The following is a 21,360-nucleotide window of genomic DNA, read 5'->3' as shown; positions in this document are numbered from 1 at the left end:
TAAGTTTCTGAAGAAGAAGGATTGTGAAAATTAATTCAGTGTAATTTGAGAGTTGTATCGATGTTGACATTTCTGTTTAAAAAGCTCAAGAAAAAATGAATTTAAGAAATCAATTAGACATATAAATGTAACTCATAATCTGTTATACATCTAATGAGACATAAATTTTTACTTTATGAAAAGATATGAAAAATAAGGCTCCTATTTTGACAGATCCTCTAATGCTTTCCAAATATGATATAAAAGAAAATTAGATATAAAATAAATTTTTCCAGGGACATTGATTATAAACATTAGTTTCAAATGAAAAGTTAAGGCAATAAACATACAAAGTACCAAAACATAATGAAAGTCCTGAAACACTGACTACGCAGCAAAGTAAATTTTCCAGACTAATGGGTAAGTGGCAGCAATCATATTTAAAAAAAAGAAAAACAAAACAAGCTTCAGTTTAATAAAACTTTGAAAAAGCCTTGTTCTGTTCAATGACTTGGTTTATAGATTGCGATAAGCAGGTTCTTACACACTGGCTAAGGGCTCTGCAGCCCATCAGCAACGAGGTTCAAGTCATTATCAAGACAACAAAGCCAAGGAGCAGAAGGAAGAAGCACTGCCCGAGTGAGGGTCAGGAGCACTGCCCAGTGCAGCCTTTAAGAACATGGTAAGCCACGAGATATGTGAGAACTCTCACCGTGTTGCTTGAGCCCTAGGCCCTAAAAGCCAGTCTGCTTGCATTATTCTGGCCTATTTTAGGGAGGAAAAGAAAAGAAAGAGTGAAAAAGTAAAATCATTTTTTCAAGAAGAGTACAAAAATTTTCAGAGTAGTAGAAGTAAAATTAAGGAAATAAGAACAGGTTGTAGAGCCTACAAAGGTTAAGCTAATTATTGCTTTGAATGTGGCACACGGCAAACTTCAAGATGGTACAGATTTATGGGGAATGAAGAGAGCAGGCCAAGTCTAGAGATAATCTGACTGGTCATTAATGAGAATCAGAACTCAGGTCTGCAGAGTTGTAAACAGAAAGACAACTGTGATGAGGATTCTGTATCAGGCGGCTAAGGTCACCCTGGACTTAACTGAAATCTAAGATCAAGGACTCTAAGCTCAAGGATGCTCCTTGCTCCTCAGGGAATTTTAGCATTCAGTCCTCACAAAGGGAGACATCTTTCAGAAGGGTGCAGGAGACCGTCAAGAGGAACAACTTAACCCACAGGGTGGGAGAAATGTTGCCTTAATTGCCTATATTTTTTTCAGTACCTGAGTTATACCAAGGATAATGTACATATAGTAATAATAAAACTGACCTACAGATAAAATGCTGGAAAGCAGGAATATTTTAAAAAGTAAAAACAAACAAGCGCGCCCCCCGTGCGCGCGTGCTCTCACACACACACACACACACACACACACACACACACACACACACACAGCATTGTCACCCAGCAATAAGCACAGGATGAATTACAGCTTCACTCAATAATATGATGAGATCTTACAAACATAACATTGAGAAAAGCAAAGCAAGACACATTAAAGAATATTTATGCTATTTTATTTACAAAAAGTTCAAAAACAGACAAAGCTAAACTATATTCCTTAGAAACACATGCATAGGTAACACAACTATTTAGAAAAAGGCAGTTATTGTTATAAAAGCCAGAAAAGTGTTTATGTCTTGGGGGGGGGTGCCAGTCAAATTTTATTTCTTGACATGGGGTGGTGGTTACATGGCTGTTCATTTTCGAACTATTTGTTAAAATGTTGAGTGTGTGTGTGTGTGTGTGTGTAACAAAACACTTTTCTGTATATAAGTTGTTTTGCAATGAAGAGGCCTAAAAATTAATAATGTTGTCATCATACTTTTGCAAATGCAAGAGTACATGACAGAAACTGAGCCAAGGAATGTGTGGGTCAGTATAAAAGGCTACCCACTAAGAAGCTTGGTGGAAGACCCAGGCCTTTAGCACATTCAACAGTGAGTTCTTCTTGTGAGGTGATACTGAGCACCATTGGAACAAGGAGAATAAAACAGGAGCCCTGTCTAGCAAACTCAAGTATAGAAAACCATATGCAAAAAGCACATACAGATTTGAAGTTTGGATGCACACTCTTGGATACGTCTGACAGATTTTGCCCATGGTCTGAATCTAGAATTTTGGCGGACATGGTGTTCCTTCACTTAGATATGCTCCACTGTCCCTTCGCCTCCCCCCCCATCACCACAGGGAAAAGGAGCAACTTGGAATTTGTTTACAGCTGGACAACAGTCTCCCTCTTTTTAAGACTCCACTCATCTTTTAATTAGCATTCCCTGTAATTGGCCCCTTGTTCTTCTATAGATGAGAAAACAAAAGAAAAACTGATAGTGATTATGGGAAAAGGAAGTGATGTTGGCTTCCCTAAGGTACTGATAACTTCTTTTATGTATCAAGGATGCAGCAAAGTCAGAGTCTGAGAATAAATGCTTCCCAAGTGTCCAAAGGTAACCATTAGAGACATGCTAGGAGGCTGTGTCTGGAGAGGGGCATGGCAACGCCTGGGATGATTTCCTCTGATTCCTGGGGCTTGATATGATTTTGTTTCTCCTCATCTGGGTGTCCACTTTAATTTGGTCTGTGGGCTGAGTTCTACTGAGCTGAGGGAGATTCACTGCTCATCAGAGGCCAGACTACTTTAAAATGTGCCCTTACTATATTCAGGACTGCTCAGAGCCCCATAGGGTGTCTCCATAATATCTTTTAGGTCACTTACTTGAACACTTAAAGTATAGAGCTAATATGTGATGACCAAGACATATTTATTAACAAAGAAGTGTTACTACTTCTTTTTCTTAGTGATATATTAGTCTATGCAGTTATCTTTGTCTTATTTATAAAAGTTCACTTTGTTTGGCTCTTGATTTCCATTTATCCTAGAGTAACAGCTCCTCACTTACTCCTTTCCATTCTCAAAATTTCTGTACACTATCTTGCAATCTTCATTCATAACTTCAGTTTTATTTTTTCCTCTCACCCATACATAGCAACATGTGTTGTTATTCTCCCTTCTGTAGGCACCTAACCGTGAATATAAGCAGCTGAATTAAGCTAAAATACTACCTTGCCTAGATATTTTAATACAGTCAACCTGACTTTGACTTCTTATTCATTGTTTTTTGTAAGTAGATATTTTAAATTATTATTATTAATAGTAAATATTTAAACTACTGTTAGCAAATTTTGAGCTTAAAATTTGTCATTTCAGAACTAAATAACCCATACCCAATTCAATCCAGTCCAATTTGATTTTGTTATTAAGAATACTAAATCAAAGCTTCAGATCAAATAAGAGCCAAAGATGGATTGTCAATACAAGTACTCTAACCTGACTTCAGGTAAACATTTAAACAGTTTACTCCCTAAATAATGTTTTGAGCTATAAACTTATTGTAATTGTGAATATCAATGTTTGGAATACTCTATTGTTTAATGTTTAATTCCAACTTGTCCTAATGAAATTCTCACCATCATCTGAATGCTGTCATCAACATATTTATCTTTTAAAGACTATATTTGCTTACTCCTTCAGACTATAATTCACATGCTATTTTTTACACAAAATCAAGAACTCTACTTATTACCTGGCTACAGACTACAGAGAATAAAAAATAAATGTTAACTCTGTTATTCAATGTAAACTCCCAGGCACCATTATACTTCTGTGCACTAATACTGATCTTCCTTGACTTACAATGGGGTTATATCCTAATAAATCCACTGTAGTTGAAAATATTGTTAAGTTGAAAGTGCGTTTAATACACCTAAGCCATACCTTAGTCTAGCCCCTTACAAATGTGCATAGAACACTTGCATTAGCTTACAGTTGGTCAAAGTTATCTAATACCAAACCTATTTACAATAAAGTGTTGAACATCTCATGTAGTTTATTGAATACTCTATTGAAAGTAAAAAAAAGAATGGTTATATGGGTACAGAATTGTTATAAATCACTAAGAACTTCAACAAGGAGAAAATATCAGAAAGTTCATAACAGAAGTCACAGAGCTGAAGAAAACATAATTGAATTGAAAAATACACTAGAGGAGTACATGAACAACAGACTATATATGAACCAGGAAAAGATCAGTGAAGGCAGAGGAAGTCACCCAATCATGGCAGAGAAAGAAAGCAGAAAGAAGGAAAGAAGGAAAGGAAGGAAAAGAAGGAAGGAAGGAAGAAAGGAAGGAAAAGAAAGAGGGAGAGAGAGATACAGAGGGTGGGAGGGAGGGAGGGAGGGAGGGAGGAAGAAAAAAAGTGAAGACAGCTTAAGGGACTTATGGAACAACATTGAGAGGACTAACTGTCAAATTATAGCAGTCCCTTAAGGTAAAGAGAGAAAGGGGCAGAAAACTTATTTGAAGAAATAATGGCTGAAAACTTCGCTAATCTAGAAAAAGAAACAGACATTCAGATCCAGTAAGCTAAGTAAGTTCCAAACAAAATAAATATAAGGAGGCCCACAACAAGACACATTATAATGGAAAGATCAAAATTTAAGGACAAGAAGAGAATCTTAAAAATAGAAAGGAAAAAACACCTTGTTACATACAAGTGAATGACCATAAAACTATGAGCAGATTTCTCAGCAGAAACTTTGCAGGCCAGAAAGGAGTGACATAATATATTCAAAGTGCTAAAGGAAAAGATTTCCAACCAAGAATATTCTACCCAGCAAAAATAATAGTTTTCCAGACAAGCAAAAGCTAAAGGAGTTCATCACCACTAAGCCAGCCAGGAATGTTAAAGAGATTTCTTTAAGCTGAACAGCTAATAAGTAACAAGAAAATATATAAAGTGTAAATCTCACTGATAAAGGTAAATATAGTGGATTAATCACTTATAAGGCTAGTATTAAGGTTAAAAGCAAAAGCAGTAAAAGTAACTGTAATTACACAGTTAAGGGATACACAACATGAAAGAAGTAAAATGTGACATCAAAAATATAAAACATGGTTGGGGAAAGGGTAAAAATGCAGAACTTTAGAACGTGATCAAATTTAAGTTTTTTATGAACTTAAAATAGACTGTTATAAACAAAAAACGAGAAAGAAATCTAAGCATACCACTAAAGAAAGTCATCAAATCACAAAGGAAGAGAAGAAAAGAAGGAACAGAGAAACTATAAAACAGCCAGAAATCAATGAACAAAATGGCAATAAGTACATACCCATCAGTAATTACTTTAAACATAAATGGACTAAATTCTCCAATCAAAAGACACAGCGTGGTAGAATGGATAACAAGACCCCCCATATGCTGCCTATAAGAGACTTACTTCATAAGTAAGAACACACACACAGACTGCAAGTAAAAGAATGGAAAAAGATATTCCATGCAAATGCAAACCAAACGAAAGCTGGGATAGCAACACATATCAGATAAAATAGACTTCAAAACAAAGCATGTAATAAAGAACAGCATTACATAATAATAAAGGGGTCAATACAACTAGAGCACATAACATTTATAAATATTTATGCATCCCACACAGAAGCACCTAAATATACAATGCAAATATTAACAAATCTAGGGAGAAATAAACAGTGATACAATAATAGTAGGGGACTTTAACACCTCACTTATATCAATGAATAGATCATCAAGACAGAAAATCAATAAGGAAACATAACAGAATAATAACACATCACATAATAAACAACACACTTTAGAAGAGATTAACTTAACATGTATATACAGAATATTCCATCCAAAAGCAACAGAATACACATTCTTCTCAAGTGCACTGGAACATTCTCTAGGATAGTTCATATGATAGTCCATAAAACAAGTCTTAACAAATTTTAAAAGACTGAAATCAGCTTTACCAACCATAATGGTATGAAACTAGAAATCAATCAGAAGAAAAAACTGGACAATTCATACATATGCAGAGATTAAACAACAGTCTACTGAACAATCAAGAAATTAAAATCAAAATCAAAAAAATCTGAGACATATAAAAAGTGAAATACAATATACAAAAACTTATGGGATGCAGCAGTCCTAAGAGGGACATTCATAGTGATAAATGCTTACCTCAAGAAACAAGAAAAATCTCAAATCAACAAGCTAACTTTACACCTCAAGAAACTAGAAGAACAAAGAACAATGTTAGTAGGAAGAAAATAACAAAAATTAGAACAAAAGTAAATTAAAGACTGAAAAAAAAAAAAACATTAGAAAAGATCACTGAAACCAAGAGTTAGTTCTTTGAGAAGATAAAACTGATAAACATTTAGCTAGATTCATCAAGAAAAAAAGAGAGAGGACTCAAGTAAATAAAATCAGAAACAAATGACGATACCACAGAAATATAAAGGAGCATAAGATGGTACTTTAGTGTGAACAATGGTAAGATGGTATAAACAATTGTACACCAACAAACTGGAAAACCTAAAAAAATGAATAAATTCCTAGAAACACACAATCTTTCAAGACTAAATCACAATGAAGTAGAAAATTTGTACAGACTGATTGCTAGTAAGGAAACTGAATCAGTAATTAACACTCTCCCAACACACAAAAGTCCAGGACCAGATGGCTTCTAATTCTACCAAACATTCAAAGAAGAATTGATATGAATCCTTCTCAAACTCTTCTAAAAATATTAGAGCAGGGAACACTTCCAAACTCATTTTATGAGTCTAGTATTACCCCACTACCAAAACCAGACAAGGATACCTACCAGAAAAGAAAATTACAGGCCAATATTCCTGATGAACATAAATGCAAAAATCCTCCAAAAAATACTAGTGAACTGAATTCAATGATACATATCCACCATGATAAAGTGGGATTTATTCCAAGGATGAAAGATGGTTCAAAATATACAATTTAATGGGATACATCACATTAACAAAATGAAGGATAAAAATCATATGATCATCTCAATAGTTGCAAAAAAAGGATCTGACAAAATTCAACATCCATTTATCATAACAACTATCAACAAAGTCAATGTAAGGGAATGTACCTCAACATAATAAAGGCCATTTGACAAGCCCCCAGCTAACCTTATATTAAACAGTTAAAAGTGGAAGATGCCTTAGAGGACGGGGGCGGGGAGGGTGGGGGGGACTCGAGGTGGGGGGAGTCAAGGAAGGGAGGGAATATGGGGATATGTGTATAAAAACAGATGATTGAACCTGGTGTACCCCCCCAAAAAAAATAAATAAATAAAATTAAAAAAATGAGAAAAAAAAAAAAGCTAAAAGATTTTCCTCAAAGATCAGAAATAAGACAAGGATGACCACTCTTGGCACTTTTATTCAACACAGTATTGGAAGTCCTATTCTGAACATAGGCAAACAATAAACAAAAGACATCTAAATTGGAAAAGAAGAAGTAAAACTGCCACTATTTATGGACGACATGATATTATATATAGAAAACCATAATGAATCTACCCAAAAAATGTTAGAACTAATAAATGAATTCAGTAAAGTTCCAGGGCGCAAAATCAATATATAAAAATCTCTTGTGCTTTTATATACTAAATAAGAAGACAATCACATTTACACTTGAATCAAAAGAAATAAAATACCTAGGAATAAATTTGACCAAGGAGTGTGAAAAAACTGAACATTAAAAACTATAAGAAATTGATAAAAGAAATTGAAGACACAAATAAATGGAAAGACAGTCCATGCTCATGAATTAGAAACTTAATACTATTAACAAGTCCATACTACCCAAAGCAATCTACAGATTCAATGCAATCCTTATCAAAATTCCAATGGTATTTTACACAGAAATAAACAAATAATCCTAAAACTTGTATGGACAGAAAAGACCATGAATAGGCAAAGTAATCACGATAAAGAAGAACAAAGCTGGAGGTATCACACTCCCTGATTTCAACCTTTGTAAAGCTATAGGAATCAAAACAGTATGGTATTGGCATAAAAACAGGCACACAGATTAATGAAACAGAAGAGAGAGCCCAGAAATAAACTCATACATATGTGGTCAATTAATTTATGACAAAGAAGCTAAGACTACACAATAGGGAAAGGAAAGTTTCTTCAATAAAGGGTGTTGGGAAAACTGTACAGTCACATGCAAAAGAATGAAACTGGACTACTATCTTACACTGCACATAAAGTTTGACTCAAAATGGATTAAAGATTTAAATGTAAGGTCTGAAACCATGAAACTCCTACAAGAAAACAAAATTGATAAGCTCCCTGACATTGGTCCTGGAGATGATTTTTGTTTTTTGAATCTGACATCAAAAGCAAAGGTAAGAATCAACAAGTGGACTACATCAAACTAAAAAGCTTCTGCACAGAAAAGGAAAACCATCAAAAAAATGAAAAGGCAACTTACTGAATGGGAGAAGATATTTGAAAATCATATATTAGAGGTTAATATCCAAAATATACTAAGAACATATACAACACCAAAAAAAAAAATCAGTTGAAAAATAGGCAGAGAATCTTAATAGAAACTCCTCCAAAGAAGACATACAGAAGGCCAGCAGGTACATGAAAAGATGCTCAATCTCAGTAATCATCAGAGAAATGCAAAGCAAAACCACACGGATATATCGCCTCACACCTAGTCAGAATAGCTATATCAAAAAACAAACAAACAAACAAAAAAAAAAAACGAGAAATGACAGGTGTTGGTGAGAATGTGGAGAAAAGGGTACTATTATGCACTGCAGATGAGAACGTAAATTGGTGTAGCCTCTATGTGTTTCCTCAAAACATTTAAAATACTGTATGATCCAGCAATTCCTCTTTTGGGTATTTATCCAAGGAAAACAAAAACACTAACTCAGGAAAATATATGTGCCTCTACGTTCAATGCAGCATTATTTACAATAGCCAATTTATGGAAACAACCTAAGTGAGTGGTAAAAGAAAATGTGACACACACACACACACACACACACACACACACACACACACACAGGAATATTATTCAGCTATTAAAAAGGAAGGAAATCCTGCCACTTATAACAACACGGGCGAACCTTGAGGGCATTATGCTAAGTTTGAAGTAAGTCAGATAGAGAAAGACAAATACTATATATTCTCACTTATACGTGACATCTGAAAATAAAATAAAATAAAATAAAATAAAATAAAACTCAAGCTCATAGATACAAACAACATATCGGTGGTTGCCAGAGATGAAGTGTGGGCAGTGGGTGAAGTGGGTGTAGGGAGTCAAAAGGTACAAACTTCCAGTTATAAAATAAATAAATTATTGGGATGTAATGTACAGCATGGCAACTACAATTAATATTGTATTGCATATTTGAAAGTTACTGAGAGCGTAAACCTCAGGCACATTGTTTAGTATATCTTTTTATTTTATCCTTCAAAAGTTCTATCTGCTTACATTTTTTCTCATCCAAATTAATTCATTAATAATGAGTGATCAGCATGAATTATACAATCAAAATTATACTTAGTATCTTGCATATTTAAACTTTTGATAATCAAGGAATATAGGAAATGTTTCTTTGTGGATTCCCCAAAGAATGATTATGGTATGGGTTAAGAGCAGCTGTTATAAATTCCAGTGTTGTGCTTTCCAAACCATTCATAAATATTAACGGAAAACTGAAAAGCAACTACTCAGGGAAAACACAAATAAAAGTTATAAGTAATATATTTTAGCTCTAACTTCACAGAAAAAGGTTGTTTTTTTATCATTATGTAATACCCTCTTTTGAACAGGAATAAGATGTACTTCCATATACACCCCTCAGGATCCTAAAATACACAATTGCATAGACTGTAAGAGTTTATTAATTGCCTGCAAAAGGATCTCAGAAATCAAGCATACACATTAAATAGTTATTGTGAATGTCCAAAATTAGCAAAAAATAGCTAACTGTTGCATATCCTTATTTGCATACATAAATACTATTTTAAAAATACTGTATAGGCATTTTTACCAAATGTATCTTCCTACTGCTAAAATACATTATTAAGATTTACTCTTAAGGTGACATTTTAAATGCCCTTCTATAGATTATTTTGAAATTATCTCATCATCTATAAAGCTATAAGCTTATCATAAACAATAACATCAAAATACACATTACAGAGTTCATTATGCTAGATAGCATTCTGAGTACCCTCTCTAGATTAACTCATTCAATCTTCACAGCAGCCTTATGAAGTAGGTATGATTATTTGCCCTCTTTTACAAGATTAAGGAATTGAAGTTCAGAGGGGTGAAGTGACTCTCCCAAGGTCACACAATAAACAAATGGTGAAGTCAGGATTCAAACCCAGACCACCTGACATTTGATACAAGAGTCTGTTTTCTTTACGATGTGTCAACCTACCAAATACATGTGTATGCTTAAACAAATTTGTTTTCCAATACTGGAGATACATCTATAAACAATGGGATGATGTCTCTGATATCTATTTACACAGCTTTAATCAACTGTTAAGAGAAAATTAGAGTACAACTGAGCTTTAATTAGATACTCTTGAATATCCAATCACACAATCAATTTCAATATAAACAGTTCTGATTTTAAGTAAACAGACTTTTTTCCCTTCTCTTCCTGCTCACAGCAAGAGATCTAATCAAGAAGATATATTCAAATGTATTAATTTGAAGTAAGATCATGGATTGTTACCATATAAAAGGAAACCGTGTGTAACATCCAAAATACAAAATAAGGATAGATTCTGCTGCTTGTGCACTAGAAAAAAATGTATCTCATTTTCTAGACACTTCCTTCTATATTTTATGATCTATCTATGTTCTGACCTTCGATTATTAAAAATTCAGGGCATCTTTGACTTGTATTTTCCCTTTAATAGCAGTAAGACTCTATTAATGGGGCCAAATACTAAAAAGGCCCCCAAACTCTGTGTTTTAATTACATTTTACACTACAAAAATAATAGCCTAGGAGCTTAGTATAAGCTTTAGATTAACAGTGATGATAAAAACAAATGCCTGTGAAATGTACTGACTAACTTGCCTTTACCTTTTATTCTCTGGCACAAGGCAAATGCCTTCTTTACCTCTTGCCAAGTTCATAAACAGCTGTACTCCTATGATTATGCTCTTCAAGATGCCTTCTCTGGCAGCAGCTGGCCTAGATATCAGTGTCCAATCAGGGCGAACCGGGACACATTGCTCCTATTCCCTTCTTTCCAGAGCATTTACTGTTCTGAGGTCAGAACAAGGCTGCCAGGGTCCCCAACAGGTGGCCTGCAGGAAGACTTGGAGATCTACTCAAGTGTTAATCACAGAATTTCGCTGCTTGGCACAAAAAATGCTAGACCATCTGCCAAGTACATGTTCACACTCATGAAAACTATCTTGTCATATCTCTTCTCATCTGGGAAGATTTGGTGGACGTTAATGAGATTCCACATCTGATGGTGGGCAACATACAAGCTGGACTTGCTCAGCAAGCACTGATTAAGCTTACTCTAATTTACACTTATTTATGCATGCCCAGCAACAGGACTCTTCTACTTGGCAGGTCTTGCATTTCTAATGTTGCCAATTGCAACTGCATATGCTATGAAGGAACTCCTTCCTTCCTTCCTCCCTTCCTTCCTTCCTTCCAACCTCCCTCCCTCCCCCCCCTCCCTCCCCCCATTTATTTTCCCAGCACAGACTGTAAAGGCAGCAATCTCATCGTGTCATACAACCAGAGCTGCCAGTCTTAGCAAATTAATATAGGAAACCCAGTTACTTTGAATTTCAGGTAAACAGGAATAGATTTTTAGTTTAATCATGTCCCAAATACTGTATTTCATTTGGTAACTCTACATGCAACATGATTATCTGAATTTGATAAAAGACATTTAAGCCCTGGTTAGTAAGTCAGCTCGATTAACAGAAAGACTAGTGGACAATATGTCAAAAAAATGGGCTTCTCAGGCTCATACCACCTCCTCCCATACGCTGACTCTCAGTGTATCCCCCTCCTCTGTGAACTCCAGTATCCTTACTTATAAATAGGCTGAATGATGTTCTTTCTGTCAGTCTTACAGGGTGGAGGATTAACTAAATGAACAGAAGTGAAAGAATTCTAAAAATTGAATATGACAGATTTATCTATGAGTCATTATTAATCAGTATGTTTTTAATAACAGTAGTTGACATGTTATCTTTTCAAATAGAAACAAATCACAACTTACCTGTTTGAAAATAAAACTATAACATTAATTGCTCAAACTAGTTCAGTCTGTTTCTACCAAAACCATGCCACTAAACTACTATTGTAAAGGTCACAAGGGCCTTCTTAAATAAGCTAAGTAAATCCCAACCCTGTAGTCTCCATTACTTATCTCTGTTCACTTAGTTCATTACAACTTACTATCAATACAATGTGTGAAACTGTTTTACATATTTATCCACCAGCTAAGCTCACTGCCTGGCACGCTATGCATGTTCAATAAATATGCTGAGTAAGTAAATAAACAAAGGTCACTAACTGGTCCTCATCTAGTTTGTCCTCTGTAGTAGACACTAAGATGGACCACTCAGATCCCCGTCCAATGAAACAGTTGTTGCCCCAGCTGTTAGGAATGCCCTTGGCAGATATAAACTGCCAGCCCCTTCAGACACTGCCTCAGCTGCATGGAGCCCACCTCACCCAAAATATCACCCCTTCTTAGGGTGGCCCACACTCCAGTGAGAGTACAATGACCTGGCCTTTTGGCCCAACCTGGGAGAGCTCTGAAGGACCATCCTAGCTCTGGAGCTCCACTGAGGGGTCAGCCAAGGGTGTTGCTGGGAAAACACAGTGGCTCCGCTGCTCCTGCTAACCCTCCTTCCTACCCTTCTCTTCCACAGATTCTGATCCTTAAGACCGCTTGGATAAACATCCTGCACATTACACTTCTGCCCAGAATTTGCTTCCCAGAGAATTCAACCTGCGAAAGTCTCAGCAGCATCTAATAGAGATGGAACTCCCTCTTTGAAACAACCTCCTCCTAAGATTTTCATTCTTTGCCAGTCCTTTTTTCCCTTCTTACAAACACTAAGATGCTGCCCTGGTTCTCTTATTTTTTACTTTTTTTTATTGTTTTTTACACTCTCTCTAGTTGATCTCAACCATTTCTATATTTCTTGATGCTAAGAGTTCTCACACTGACCTCTAATCCATACTGCTCTTCTGAATTTCACATTTGTACACGTCATCTGAATGGCATCCCTACTTGGAACTGTCATTTGGAACAAGGGACACCCTTGCTGCCTTTCAATTAATTCTTCATATGCTCATCACTGATCTTTTAAAAACATAAATCAAACCAGAATATTCTTCTGCTTCACTGGCTTTCCATTGTATTTTTAGTTAAAAATTCAAATTATTTTCCATGACCTAAAAGGAAGCTGAATATTTTTCATATTAGTGAACATTCATTCTTCATTTTCAATCATATTCATAATTATGCAAACCGGCATGCCTTTGAGAGTGACACAGAGCGCAACTAACAATTACTGCAGGGCAATAGACAAGAAGCAGAACAAGCCCAGGCAATGGGAGACATACATTCAGTCTATGCATAAGAGGTCCACAACATTGTTTTCAAACTTTCTGAAGTTACAGAATGTCTAATGTCCTAAGGTTCACAGCCCTTAGTACTGATTTAGGTCCCAAATGCAGTAGCTACATTTTGTGTGTGAAACCATAAAGATAAGATGTCTCAGGGTGACATGGTGTTTAACTAAGCTGCTGCTTCACAGCCTTTGGTGCTCTTCTGCATCACCGCTGGGACATTTTCAAAATGTATGATCACAGGATCTTTCCAGAACCACAAAATCAAAATGTCTGGGGATGGGCCTAGGCATGTGCATTTTAGAAAACCTTTCTAGGGTAAGAACCATTGCACAACTCTATGACAGGCACAGTTCAGCCACTTTTTAAGTTAAACAGGCAAATACACTAACGTGGATTGTGCACCTTTATCTGCAGTGAGGATATTACTAGACTTAGCAGTACTGATTACACTTAGACTAGTGCTTGGTTTTGCTTTAGAATACTCCAGCAATAACCGTATTTTTTTAGGAGTGAAGATGGAGAAAACATGATTGGCAAATGTTGATTACTGTTGAGACCAGGGGCTCATTATGTGGCTGCCCACCCTTACAGTAAGTCCCCTACATACGAACCTTCAAGTTGCAAACTTTCAAAGACAGAATGAGTGTTCGCACGTCCAATCACGTTAGCTAGTTCACGTGTCTGGCATACTTTGTCATGTGCGTGCATCTTCTACAAGTGGTTGTGCTTTTGTGTACTTTACTGCATAGCACTGTATAGAGTACAGTGGTACAGTATCTTCATTTCAAGCCCAGGATGTCCAGAAGCAGCGGTGATGTAGCTGATACTAAGGTACTTTTCAAGGTACTGTGCTGTAAGATTAAAAAGGCTTTCTTTACTTTTGGTGTTTACTTTTTATGTATTACTTGAATGAAAAGTATTATAAACCTATTACAGTACAGCACTATACAGTCAATTGTGTTAGTTGGGTACCTAGGCTAACTTTGTTGGACCTACAAGCAAATTGGATTTATGAATACGCCCTTGGAATGAAACTCGTTCATATGTAGGGGCCTTACTGTACTTTTGCATATATTTAAAAGTTTTGATAACTAAGTGCTTAAAAAATAAGATCTATTGGTAAAAACAAACAAATAAGTGACTGATTTACTAAAATGACCAAGTGAAGTCCAGCTAATTCTATTTCTCAATAACTTTAATTTAGACCCTCTCTTTACTACCCCTCTTTCCCCTATCCTTATTTCAGGCTCTTAACTCTCACCTAAAATCTGAATTTATTTTTTAACTCACTCTAATATCCCGTAATGAATATATTCATTCATTTACTCATTAATTCTTCAAAATGACTCCATGAAGGAGCACATCTATTTGCAAAGAACTAAGATATGACAAGAAGCTACTATTCTCTTAATGTTGCCAACGTTGAGTTTTAAGTCATAAATCTGATCAAGCCATTTCCCAAGGAAAAGAAAACAAAACTATCATCTATGAAAGAGGTGAGCAAACCTTTTCAGATAATAAATATATTAGGCTTTGTGGGCCATAAGTCTCTCCTGCAACTACCTAATTCTGCCATTATCATGCAAAAGCAGTCATAGATAATATATATAAACAAACGCATCGATGTGTTTCAATAAAACAAGGGGACAGGCTAGATTTGACCCACTAGCATAGTTTTCTAACCCTGACCTGTATTAAACAACCAAATTCCTCTGAAACAGTAATCCAAGGTACTTCACGACTATGATCCCCAAACCACCCTTATACTTGTATTTCCTACTACTACCCCATGTCTGGAAACTCCTCCACATTTTTTGTGTTGCCACACACTTGGTAAATCTTTGCTTAAGCACATATTAATACTCCAATACCCAGAACAAATATAACTCTCTAGGTGAAGCCTGCCCCATATTTTAAGCATACCCTGAATTTTGGTAGCGTTAACAGCATCCCATAAATGTATACATAAAATGCCAGGAAGGTACTTATCACACATGACAGATTCTCTAAATTCTTATCTCCACCATCACTGACCCAGCTAATCTGTAATCAAAGGGTCTCTGAAGGGCATTTCTGAGTGCTTTTAAAATATCAATAAATGTAGAATCATGGACAGCACCACTTCAGCCTCTCAGACTAGATACCGCACTTCTTCTAGGAAAAGAAAACCAAACAGTATGGATAAAATTGAACCTCATTTCTCTTTCTCAAAGTCCAAAGCAATAAATATGCAGAAACAGGACTTTATGGAAATCAACAGCATGACTCATGTGCACTCTATGTACATGCTTTCTAAAATCATTCCTTTAGTCCTCTTTTTTTTTTTTTTTGGCCAAACCCTAATGAGGTTTCTGAGCATGTTTTCTCCTCACACACAGCAACCTGAAATAGGCCAGATGAAAGGGACAATTAGAAGTCAGGTTATTCATCCCTCTTCTCTTAGGAAGAAGTATTCCTAATATACCTGGAAAAGGAGAAACGATTCTATTTTTAGGGATCTCAGGAGAAAGTGATTTTACAACTCTGCTGGTAAACTGTTCTAATGCTTAACAAATTTTGCTGTCAGAAAACAATCTTCATAAGTCCCTTATGCTACAGAATAAAATGTTTTTTTTCTTACCCTGCTCTTGGGAGAAATGGAAAACAGCTTACATTACCTGTGTAAGAGACCTGAAGGTGTTTAAAAACTGTATGAAATTATCCCTAACCTATCTGCCCTCATCCTTTTAGAATTTTTCACTTCTTGAAGCAATAATCCTTGTTCCAAACTGCAAGGTGTCTGAAACTTAATTCCAAATATTTATTTTTCTTGTCTAACCTACTAGTACTAAATAACAGCTTATACTGGCTTTCTTTCCCTACATTTTATAAAAATAAGAATTATTCATCGGAATGTAAAGTTCTAATTACTATTTAAGTGAACTTTTAAAAAATAGAATTTAAAATTCACCTGCTAGTTTTTGCTTAGCCCCTGAGCAATCATGTTCCCTGACAAAGTTTTTTTTAACCTGAGAAGATTCTTCAAATATCCACTTTTATATAATAATATCTAACTGAAAATAAATGAACATGACATTATCTAAACTAGGACATTTGAAAGCTCATGAAGTTATAACGATTCACCTTGAATAAGAAAAACATACAGCGGTAATGGTGATAGTTTGCAGAATACTATTTCATAGGGCTTCCTAGGTGGCGCAGTGGTTAAGAATCCGCCTGCTAATGCAGAGGTCACAGGTTTGATCCCTGCTCCAGGAAGATCCCACATGCCGCGGAGCAACTAAGCCCGTGTGCCACAAAAAAAAAAAAATAAAAAATAAAAAAAAGAATACTATTTCATTCATACTCAAGGCACCATGGTTCAGTTTAATCAGAAAGCTGAAGGGATGACTGAGGGAAGGAATTCTTATTTCTGTCTAGGTCTTACTATTCTTCACTACTTATTCTTTACCTTTCCAACCTGAAGACATTTTATCTTTCTCATCCAAGATGAAAATATCTTCTATTATTTTATTGTACTTTACTGTATAATAACAAAAGTTACAAATAACACACCACTCAACAGGATTTCAAAGTGTTTTATCGTTAAAACGTCATATGCCTAATAGTGATGCTGAAAGTACAGATAAAGCCTGTTGATGAAAAATCAATGACCCATAAAATATGTTTGATTGGCATATTGTACCAATATTAAGATCCATAGGCATGCATGTGAATAAAACTCTATGAAATAAAATTGATACATGATTCTTATCATAGAAGACTAGAAAACTATCATGTGTAGATCAGTGCCTCTTAAGCCTGGATATACTTCAGAATCACTTGGGAAGCTTTTAAAAGCAAAGTGATACTTAAACCACATCACCTGGATATTTTGATTTGTCTGAGATGCATCCTGGGCATCAGTATGTTTAAAAATTGGCCAAATAATTCTAATACACAGCAAGGGATGTGAACCACTGAAGGAGCTACACAACAGAGAAAGCATTATATTAAAAAATGGAAAAAGGAAGGAAAGAAGGAAGGAAGGAGAAAAAAGAAAGAAGAAAGAAATGGTTTGGTAGGAAGGGGCAGTGTGCTGGATTGAATAGACAGACCAATGAGAAATGAAGTCATCAATGACTAGTTTCTCTGTCTCTGTTGGAAACCACTGCCTTTACTGTTTCTATTTTTCTATTTACTCCGTTCTCCTTTGTAAAATCTGGATTCTACCATTTTTCCACAACTCAACCCTTGGATTGTATAACCCTAAAGTTCCAGTGTGCACCATCAACTCACTTCAGTATCTTGTTCCAGTTCTAAATTCCTGAGAGCAAACCTGTCTCTCCTCACTTGAATTAAACATCCTCTCCTGGTCAACCTATTAGTTGTAACCAAGGAGGAAGTAGATGCAAACATGGCCAGCTAAACCCATCCATCAGCATGATCTGTGGATTGGGGAAGATTTTCTTAAATGATGTTGAGAGAGATGAACTAGAATCTAAGGACTGTTTTCCATTCTGAATATAGTGGTTTAGCCTGACTAGGTTTGTCCAGTCCACCAAATTTTGCTATTTATGGCTGACTCTAAAACTCGCAGAGTGCACAATACATATGATCACCTTGAGTTCTGCAAGTTCAGACTGCAAGGTTCCCGACTGGTCCATCTTTGGTTCAGCATTCCTAAGAGTCAACTATCTCTAGCTTGGTTCTTTGGCTTTTATTTCTTCTGCTTATGTTCTCAGTTATTACACTCCTACTAACTACATAAAAACTAGTCCAATAAAGCTGGAATGAAACCTGAATGGCTGTAATTTTGGTATACCAGTTGCACTAATGCTGAAGTAATAACAGAATATTTCTGTCACTGCAGAAAGTTCTATTGAATAGTGCTGGAATCCTGTACTTATTTTCTTCATTGTTAGTTTTGGTTACCACACCAGAACATAATGAAAATATAAAATGTTTCAAATGTCTGGTCCAGATACGATCAACTCCCGATTTTGTGTGTGTGTGTGTGTGTATCCTGAGAGATTTGCCCCCAAAACTGTCCAATTCATCAACACTGTTTCTGATAGAATGTGTGACCAAACTAACCATCTCATATCTTGCTTTAAATTGTTTCCTGAAAACATATTTAGCTTCCTGGTATTTGGAAGCTTTAACTAAATACATTTTTTAAAGAAAGCTTTAAGCAAAAACACAATATCTAAATTAATAGCTAGGAAATAAGCAGTCATATTACTTAACAGTCTTTTCAATACTCATCACATTTTCTTCCCAAACTATCAAAAGCCACCGCTACCTTTCTATAACTAGAATGCAAATGCCATACTATTTTAAGTCTGCACTAAAATCAGAAGTTTTGTTTTTACATATCTCAAATGAGTAATATATAACAGACGCTAATATCCCACTTTCCAGTTGGTTTGTTGCTTGGAAATATTGCATGGAACTTACCATTACCTATTTCTTTTTTTAGTTATTGAAGTATAGCTGATTTATTGTAACACATTAGTTTCAGCTGTACAGCACAGTCATTCAATATTTTTATAGATTATATTCCATATAAACTTATTATTTAATATTTTTATAGATTATACTCCATTTAAACCTATTATCCTGTGCTGTACAATATATCCTTGGTGCTTATTTATTTTATACATAGTAATCTGTATCTCTTAATTCCCTACCTATATCTTCCCCCCTCCCTTCTTATATCCAGAATAATGTTCAGAAACTTGCCAGCTTGACTTCATAAACAATAGGTAAATGGGATCACTCTGTATAAAAGTATCAAAAATCTGTAGAACCCTAGTGAATAATTTAAATTTTCCATAAGATAACACATAACCTGTATATTCAGAAAGGCAAAAAGAAACAACTAAGAGATAAGTGAATTTGATTATTCCCTGTTAAAGTAATTTCTTCTAAAATACATAGTAAGTATACTTTGAGCTGAATTTTTTAACAACGTGAGCAATATCTTCCTATTTTGAATTTGCTAATACCATTAACTATGTCAAAAATAAAAACAATACTACTAAAATATTAAAGAAATATTTGTACAACCCTGATACAAAAGGAAAAGGCATACATATGGCAAGTTAATCATAGACATTTTTAAAAAACTAATCTAAAATTGAGGAGAGGGGCTGGAGCAAATCAGTAAGACTAGTCTCCATTGATTTGAACCTTCAAGTAATGACTATTAAAGACAATTTTATAAAATTCATCACTTTATTAGTATCAAAATAATTTTTATCCCAAACAATTCTGTTAAAGACATAAAGTATTCAATCCACACTCCCTCACCACCCAGGTTCACCTACCCACTGGCCTTCTTTCTGTCACTATAGTTTTGCCCTTTTCTAGAAATTTCATATAAGTGGGATCATACAATATGTAGTCTTTTTTTGAATGGAATCTTTCACTTAATATGATGTTTTTAAGATTTATCTATGTTGTAACATACAAGTAGTTTGTCCCTTTTTATTGCTTAATTGTATTTCATTGTATGGATATACCACAATTTTATTTGTTCATTCACAAGAAAATGTCATCTATGTTGTCGCCATTTTGGGGCTTATGAAAATTCACAAGCAAGTACTTTTATGGTCTAGCATATAGGCTATGCTCATGAATGTATCATGTGTACCTAAAAAGAATGTGCAGTCTGCTGTTGTTGGCTGGAGTTTTCTATTTAAGTCAGTTGGGGTTGGGGTTTGATATGCTTACTGATTTTTCTACCTACTTGTTATTATCATTTACTGCAGGAGGAGTATTAACTTGTCTTACTCCTTTCAATTCTGTAAGTTTTGTGGTTCTGTTATTAGGCGCATACATATTTATAAATGTTATATCTTCCTAATACATTGACATGTTTATCATTATGAAATGTACCTCTTCACTCTAGTATTATTCTTCCCTTAAAGTCTATTTTATCTGACATTAACAGACCCATTCCAGGTCTTTTATGCTTACAGTTAACATACTGTATCTTTTTAAATCTTTACTTACAACCTATTTATGTCTTTGAATTTAAAGTGCCTCACTTATAGATAGCATATAGTTGAATCTTACATTTTTGTCCAGTCTGATAACCTCTGTCTTTTAATTAGAATGTTTAGTTCTTCACATTTAATGTATTTAAAGTTATTTATTAATATTTAATAAACATGTTCAATATTTAAATAATAGTTAAATGATATTTATTATATAAAATAAATTATTATTTAACTATTTAGATGTTGGGATTTAGTACTGTCATCTTGCTTTTTGATTTATATCTCTCATCTCTTTTTTTGTTCTACTATATCTTCTTTACTGCCTTCGTGTCAAATATATAGCTTTTTATTTACCTGTCAATTTTTTAGTGGCATTTATGTGAGTTTGTTTTTAGTGTTGTACTGTGTATTATAATATGCATCTGTAACTTATCATGATCTCCTTCAAGTTACGACTGACATTTCCAGTAAACTACAGTAAGCTTCCTCCAGTTCAGCTCCATTTACCCCTTCTTGTACTATTGTTAAAACATGCATTATATTTATTTATATTATAAACACACAATATACTATTTTTGTACACATGTCCATAATTTTTACTTTACTGAGTAATGAACAGAAGAAATTAACAGAAGAAAAATATAAATATATTTCCTCACTCACACAGTTGATACTTCCAGTGCTCTTAATTTCTCCTAGAATCTGAGTTAGCATCTGCAGCCATTTCCTTTCGGCCTGAAGAATTTCCTTTAGTGATTCTTAATTTTTTTAGTTGAATTATAGTTGATTTATAGTATCATGTTAGTTTCAGGTGTGCAACAGAGTGATTCAG

The 21,360-nt window shown here is 34.8% G+C and overlaps 1 protein-coding gene across 1 annotated transcript in view; it reads right to left on the bottom strand.

Moving 5' to 3' along the window:
* The window catches only part of MEI4 (meiotic double-stranded break formation protein 4), a 166,189-nt gene that overhangs the window by 88,193 nt on the left and 56,636 nt on the right, over positions 1-21,360 (bottom strand). The gene's annotated exons all lie outside the window — the stretch shown is intronic.

Source organism: Hippopotamus amphibius, chromosome 6, assembly GCF_030028045.1.
Source record: "Hippopotamus amphibius kiboko isolate mHipAmp2 chromosome 6, mHipAmp2.hap2, whole genome shotgun sequence".
NCBI lineage: Eukaryota > Metazoa > Chordata > Mammalia > Artiodactyla > Hippopotamidae > Hippopotamus > Hippopotamus amphibius.
This window is presented reverse-complemented; position numbering and strand designations above follow the sequence as displayed.